At 47.4% G+C, this 7,212-nt stretch overlaps 1 protein-coding gene across 1 annotated transcript in view; it reads right to left on the bottom strand.

Moving 5' to 3' along the window:
- KCTD15 (potassium channel tetramerization domain containing 15) overlaps positions 1-1,427 on the bottom strand; it is a 68,785-nt gene extending 67,358 nt beyond the window's left edge. Inside the window, exon 1 of the mRNA XM_083452975.1 lies at positions 89-1,427. The gene's annotated coding sequence lies outside the window, so the exon portion shown is untranslated. The remainder of the gene's footprint in view (positions 1-88) is intronic.
- Positions 1,428-7,212: the final 5,785 nt, after the last annotated feature.

The raw sequence follows: 7,212 nt of genomic DNA on the forward strand, positions 1-7,212 counted from the left end.
AGGAAGCAGCGAGGGAGAGAGAGAGGCAAGCAGGGGGAGCCCGCTTGCCCGCCCGCCTTCCCCCGCCAGCCCGGGTCGCCCGCCTTACCTTGAGCGCAGGCGGCGAAGAAGAAACGCCGACGAGCTGGGCCAAGCCCCCTGTCCTCCGCGCTGCGCGCCGCTCGCTTGGCGAGGCGGAGGGAGCTCGGGGCGCCTTTGTAGGTTCCTCTGGCTGAGCTGCCTCCGACCCTGCTGCCGCCGCCGCCGCGATGCAATATTATTGTAGATCTATTTGCCCAGGCTTCTTCTTCTTCTCCTCTCTCTCTCTTTTCTTCTTTTCTGTTTGTTTTGCCTCGTCTGTGCGGGGAGGGGAGGAAAGCGGGGTGGCGGAGGAGGAGGGGGGGATCGGGGAGAGAAGAGCCTTAAAACAGAGGAGCCGAGGCTGCTCGGGAGAAGAAAGGCAATAATCTCCTCTCTAAATAACGCGGGGAGAGGAGGGGGGAAAGGGAGGGAAAAAAGAAGGGAGAGAGAGAGAGAGAAAGGAAACCGCGAAAGGGAGACGGCGGCAGCAGCGGCTTCTCGCTCTGGGCTCTGAAAAAACGCCTCCGGCTCCGCCGCCACGTTAGGCTGCAATTAGCTCAGCCCTTTTCGCTCTCCTCTCGCCTGGGCTAGTTTCGCAGGAAAAGCCGATCTTGGCCCCAACCTTCTGCAAAATCTGCCCTCCCCACCGCCGGAATTGTTGTTGTTATTTATTTTTCTAAATTAACTCTTTCTGTGTCTTGCTTTAATTTTTAAAAAGAAAAAAAAAATCCTGTTGCAAATCTGCCTCCTCCCCGTCGCACCGACTTCCCCCTGCAAAATCGCTCCCCCCCCCCTTTCTCCTCGCGAGCACCAAGCTTTGGGTCCTGTGTCGAAATCTCGCCTCTTTTTTTGCTAACGGTCCTGCCTCTTCGTCTTTCTTGGCTGGGGGTGGGGTGGGGGGGAGGATAACGGTTTGGCGCCGCCGGAGTCCTCAGGGCCACGTCCCTTCCAGAGAGACTTTAGTGCAAAAGAAGGAAAAGGTGGGGGTGGGGGCGCGAAAGGGAGGGAGCGCGCGCGAGGGGGAGCGCAAAGCTGATTTTAATCACTGTCATTTGGTCTGATGTAATATTTCCCGGGGCATTTCCCAACTAGGCATAAATTTGCAGCTCCCAAATAAGTCAGGCAGGGCACGTTTTGCACATCGTTGGAGTCCTCCCTCGTTACAACGAGGGGAGCACCCGGGCCGCTGCTGCACTTGTTGATAAACTGGAGCAAGTTTTGGAGACGGGTTCTCCCCCCCCCTTCTTTTAATTACAAGACGAGCTCAGCGATCGAGGGGCTCAAACGGAGAGCCAGCAGAATAAGCCTTCCCTTTTCGATGACTCCTCTCTGCTCTTCTTTGGGGATCCGATTTTGTTTTATTCTCTCCTCCCCGACCCCCCCCCCCCGCGCCTCGGCTTGCAAACGCTCCCCCAATGCCCCGCAGGCCACTGGAAGCGAATGACGTCCGCGGCCAGGCATTGTGCGGCGGGAGAAAAGCGCCCTGGCAGGCCGCCTCGGGCCAAATGCGCCATTTCCATTGATGGCGCACGGCGAGAGATGGAGATGTCTGCCGCCGCCGCCGCCACCGAGGCTTTGCCCAGGCAGGCGAGCAGCTCCAGGGGCGCTCCTGCTTCCTCCGGCCCGGCCGCAGCAGCCTGGCCGGGCCTCCTCCCTCTGCCCCCCCCTCCCCGCCTGCTGGAAGCTTTCTCTCTCCGCCTCCTCCCTGCGCCTCCAGCCTTCGCCATAAACTCTGAACAAAAGCAGGTCGGATTGCGGGCCAAGCGTTTGTGCAGCGCGCTCCCTCCGGGGGAAACCGCCTCCAGCCCTCGGCGCCCCAATGAGGAGCGCGCTTGCCTCCCCTTGGCTGGCTGGCTGGCTGGCAGGAGCAACTTTCTGCCTGCCTGCCTGCCTTGCTTTCTTCCTAACATTCATGGCCTCCCAAACTCCTTAATGTGCTCCCGAGGAAGGAAAGAATGGACTCTCCATCGGCTTCGACGTGCGCGGGATTGCACTCAAGCCTGGCAAAAAGACTAATCTTACCCCGGGCTTCTCCCCCCTTCCAAATTATAGGAGAGGCATTTCTTGATAGAGGGGGTTGGCCTGGGAAGTTCCTATTTGACAGCCTGTACGTTGTCACAGATATGAGCGCCATCCCTCCAGCCTTTCTTGCCAGTGATCAGTTGCAACTGCAGACGTTTATTTCCTCTCCTGGAAGGAACAAATAGGATCCCTGTCGGCCAATCATCCAAACTATAACGCACATCATTCTCCACTGCCCCGCCCCCCCTCCAGAAGTTCCCATTAACCACTTTTCCATGCGCGCACATTCCAATTAGAGCAAGCCGAACGTGCGTCCCCACCCTCCGTTGCCCTCTCAAATTACAATGGTTAACTGCAAGTCTCCATTATTAGTACAATTTCTCCAGAATATCCTTCTTTTTAGCTTTACTGTAAAATCTGCACTAAGGACATTAAAATGTGTGTCAGTGTTATAGAATACAGCAGTTCAATAAATTGACAGACATAACTAGGAAACCTCAATTATTCACTTATAGTAATTAAAATATGAGGGCAGAGAACTTTAAGAAAAATATCCGTGTGTGTGTGTGTGTGTGTCATTCATTCTGACATCTGACATTCATTCATTCATCTGACCCGGGCTTCCCCAACCTGATGTTTTCCATACTGAGGCTGATGGGAATTGTGGTCCAAAACATCTGGAGGACAAAGCTTGGAAACAGTTCTGGTCTATTGGAGCACATTGCATCGCCTCCACCTTCAAGTATGTTAAGTCTCCCCTGTGTTCCTCTGCAATTCCAGGGAGTTCTGTACAGGTCTTAACTGGGATGTTGATCCCGAGGAAACTATTCCTTCTCTTGAGATTTTGTATTACTGACTGCCACCACCTTCCCCAGTCTTACTTTCCAAATCTTTTTTTTTTTTAGTACAGTGGTACCTCTGGTTACGAACGCTTCAGGTTACGAGCTCTGCCTACCCAGAAGTAGCTGCTCCCAGTTGTGAACTTTGCCCCAGGATGTGAATGGAAATTGCGCACCAGAGGTGCACGCACAGCGGGAGGCCCCATTAGTGAAAGTGCGCCTCAGGATAACAATGGTTTCAGCTTAAGAAACCACTTAAGAACCGAGCTCCAGAACGAATTAAGTTCGTAACCAGAGGTACCACTGTACAGTAAGCCCTCAACTTACACGGGGTTTATATTCTAGGGATCATGCCTAAAGCCAAACTTGAGTATCGTCAGGTTCAATGGTGCGTGGATTGCCAAAAGTAATTTTTTCTGGAACTCTGCCCCCTTTCCACCCCCTTTTTATTTTTTTGGCAGGCACATAAAGCTGAATATGCACAAGTTAAATGCATGGAATTTCAACCTTACTGTATGTTCAGAGGCTAAGTTTCTTGTATTAATTTACAAAGCCCTCAACAACTTGGGTCCTGGGTACCTCAGAGATCGCTTAATCCCTTTTATCCCTGCTCGATCACTGAGATCATCTGCTGGAGGGTCTGAGTTGGCAAGGCTGACTTGACAACAATGAGAAACCGAGCCTTTAGTGTCATCAGTCCTGTGGAACACCCTGCCACTAGAGATTTGGCAGGCACCTTCTGTGCCAACTTTTAAATGCCTGCTGGGCCTATTCTGCCAGGCCTGTGTAGGCAATTAAGAACACATTCTTCCACAATGGTTAATTGATGTCTGCTTTTAATTTTTTATGGTTTTATTGTATGGTTTAATGTTTTTATCACTGTAAACCTTTTTATTTTTTATTACATTGCGGTATACAAATACTTTTATAAATAAATTTTAAGAAATATGTCTGTTGGATTTAAACTAAGTTTAAACTTTAGCGCCTACTAGCCACAAGGAGGAGCAACTGCAGAAAAACTACGCAATCTCTCTCCCCCGCCCTCCCGCCATCATTGCTATTGTTCTGAAACGGCTAAGGAAAATGAGACTCACCTTTCCTGTTTCTAACTTTTCCAACAAAAGTCAAGGCCACATAATTTTGGTCTACCCACTCTTGGTTTTCCTGATGCTTCTCCTCATTACCAAGGGATACAAAGGAAAAGACGCAAAGCCTCTTTAAAACTGAGGGTTCGGGGTTTTTGTGGTTTTTGTGTTTTTTTAAAAAAAAGTTATCTTCTGTAACAAGGATAAACAGAAAGTTTTTTTTCCTAAGGGGAATTTATTTATTTATTTATTTCCCAAGTACAAACTACAGGAGAAGAGGGAAATTTTCTCATTAAAGTTACATCCCTGCAGTTAGTTCAATTACTTGATATATGCAGAAGATGTTGTAAATTTAAAGATTTAAATAGCTTACAAAGATGCCGGAGGCTCCATCAGTTAATTTCCTTAATTTATGGATTTTTTTTTAGTTCAGCTTCTGAAATGGGGGGGAAGAAGAAAAGAAAAGAAAAAAAAGAACTAGGTCAGTGGAGAGATTTGCATCCAGCTCAAGATTTCCCAGTTTGGTTCTGCTTTGTCCATCCCAACCAGCTCTGGGAGACAGCCAGTGGTCATCAGCTGCCCACTGACCTTATGAAGAGGACCGGTGGCCTCACCCTCCAGATGGTTGGACTACAACTCCCATCATCCCTGAACACCGACCATGCTGGCTGGGACTGATAGGAGTTGAAGTCCAACAACATCTGGCAGGCCAAAAGTTCCCCATTCCTGCCCTAGAGGCATGACTTAGAAAGGGGAAAAATAATGCAGCACTCGAAGGCAGGATCCGATCTGAAACATGAACTGCATTCTGAACAGCATCCTGCTTGCCAGCAGATTCTAGGTGCAATTAGACAAGGCTGCTGATTTGGCCTTTCTGGGTCTTTTCTAAGTTTGTGATGGCAAAGCTCAGTGATAGAGGAACATCTGCTTTGGATGGTCCCAGGCTTGATCCCCAGGGTAGGGATGGGGATGTTCCTTCTATGAAATCCTGGAAAGCCTCTGCTAATCTTTGGAGACCAGCCTTGGCCACCCCTGGCACCCTCCAGATGTTTTGGACTACAACTCCCAGCAGCCCCTGCTCCAGCATGAGCTGTATTCCAATATATCTGGAGGGTTCTGGGTTGGCCAAGGCTGGTGTAAAAACTATTGAGCTGGATTGCCCTATGCTGTGATTCCCTCTAAGGTAAGTTCCCTTTATACCTATGGGTAACATAGAGAAAATGGCCTTGGGCCAGTTTGGCTTCTACTTCAGGCTACTTATCTCAACAGCCAGATTGAAAGGGCGGCTACCAAAAAGCCACACTGAGATTTAAACTTTACGAGCGGTCGCCATCGGCACAAAAAAAGGAGGCAGCGATGGAAAAGAGATTTGCTTCCGATGACACGTCTCTGCCTATATATGCCACTTCCAAAAATTACATTTACCTCTGTCGTACAAACTAGTAATAAAACAGTATTTTAACCCTCTGGGCGAGTTGATCTCACTTAGAATCAAGTGAACATAAACAGCTTTTGGACACAGTAGCAGTTGGTTTGGAAAAATATGTGTTATGCAAAATTGCTTAGGTATTTGCAACAAACCAGATGCACAATAAAGGAGTGGGTTTTTTTTTGAAAAAGAAAACGAAAGAAAGTTGCTCAGAGAAAATGGTAGTTTGCCAGCTCTGCTTGAATCAAGTCCTAGGTCCATTCTCCGATGGCATCTGCAGGCAGGGCTGGGAATGACCTCTGCCTCAAGCCCTGCAGAGCTGCTGGCGGCCAGTGTAGACAGCACTGGGCTAGATGGACCATGGTCTGGCTCAGTACAAGGCAGCTTCCTATGATCTGATGATGCATATTTTCCTGCAATACAAGCCTATATATTATTCTGTGATTTTCCTTTCTTCTGAGTCCTGTCTGGGTCTTTCTGTGGCTGGGTTTCAGTACGTGCGAATACATACATATGAATTAAGACTTAAAAGATGCAATACAAACTAAATGAGACCAGGAAGCAGCGCTGCAATGTGATTCAGTATTGCTGTTTTCTGTCGGTAACATTTTCTTTTCCCACTAGATGAAGTTTCTAAGATTTGCAAGGTACATGTCAAGGACGGGTATATAAATGGATTTTTATTTATTCACAACTCGAAGACTAATTGCTTCTCTTTGCCTGAAGGCCAAGAGATTGGTTTTAATATGACACTTCAAAAGTATTCATAGAACTACAGAGATACTAAAGTGTCATTGTTTTAAGAAAGAAATCGCACTGTGGTACTTGTGACCCTGAAAAATAAAATCTTTCTCAAAGTGCTGTAGGTTCCCCCCTCCCCCTCTACCAGAGTTTAATTTAAAGCCCAACTATTTAAAAACTGTACAAAGGGAAAATATTAAATATTATGTCGCAACCATGAAAAAAGAAACCATTTTAAAAGGAAGCGTTACTTCCGAGCAGAACTGTTATGTCCTTTAGAAAATACATGCAAATTCACAATGACTTGAAACTTGTGATCTTAGCAGCGGAATATCACCATGAAAGATGTTATCATAGGAACATCTTTCAGTGTAGATGGGTTTTCCCCCCCTTCCAAAGTTTTTTTGCACTTGTATGAGGCTGTGGAAATCCTGTAAATAAGTTATTTCACTTTAATGTAAGGTTTGACTTTAAGGACAGGATGAGGCCAGTATAGGTATATGTAATAGTTAGTTGCACTCTGATCTTAAATGTTTGCATGGTTTTTATATTGTGTATACATGTTTGTAAACCACTTTGCTTTTTATTTTATTTTATGAATAGCACAGTACAAATATTTTTATAAATAAATTCTCTTTCCAGGAGAAGCCACTCAGATGCCCATTAAAATTCTCTATGCAAGGGAAAGCAGTGATGGGCTTTCCTCTGCCATTTGTCCCCAGCACCTGGGAGCCAGAGGTGTAAGGCCTCTAACAGTAGAGAATCTCTCTAGACAGCATGGCTAATGACTTTGACAGATCTCCCGTTCTGCAAATGTGCCTCATCGCTTCCTCAAAGCCACCTGAACTGCATGTGGGAAACCTGCAGCCTCAGATGTTGTTAGGCTGCATCTCACTTCAACCCTGACCATTGAGCCATGCTGATGGGAGTTGGAGTCTAACAACATACAGAGGGCTGCAGCTTAGGCACCCCTGATCTAAGCTAATGGCCGTCATCACATCTTGTGCCATGAATTCTTGTGTGAAGTACCACTAAT

The sequence above is a fragment of the Podarcis tiliguerta genome, assembly GCF_965153285.1.
Source record: "Podarcis tiliguerta genome assembly, chromosome: 8".
Classification (NCBI taxonomy): Eukaryota; Metazoa; Chordata; class Lepidosauria; order Squamata; family Lacertidae; genus Podarcis; species Podarcis tiliguerta.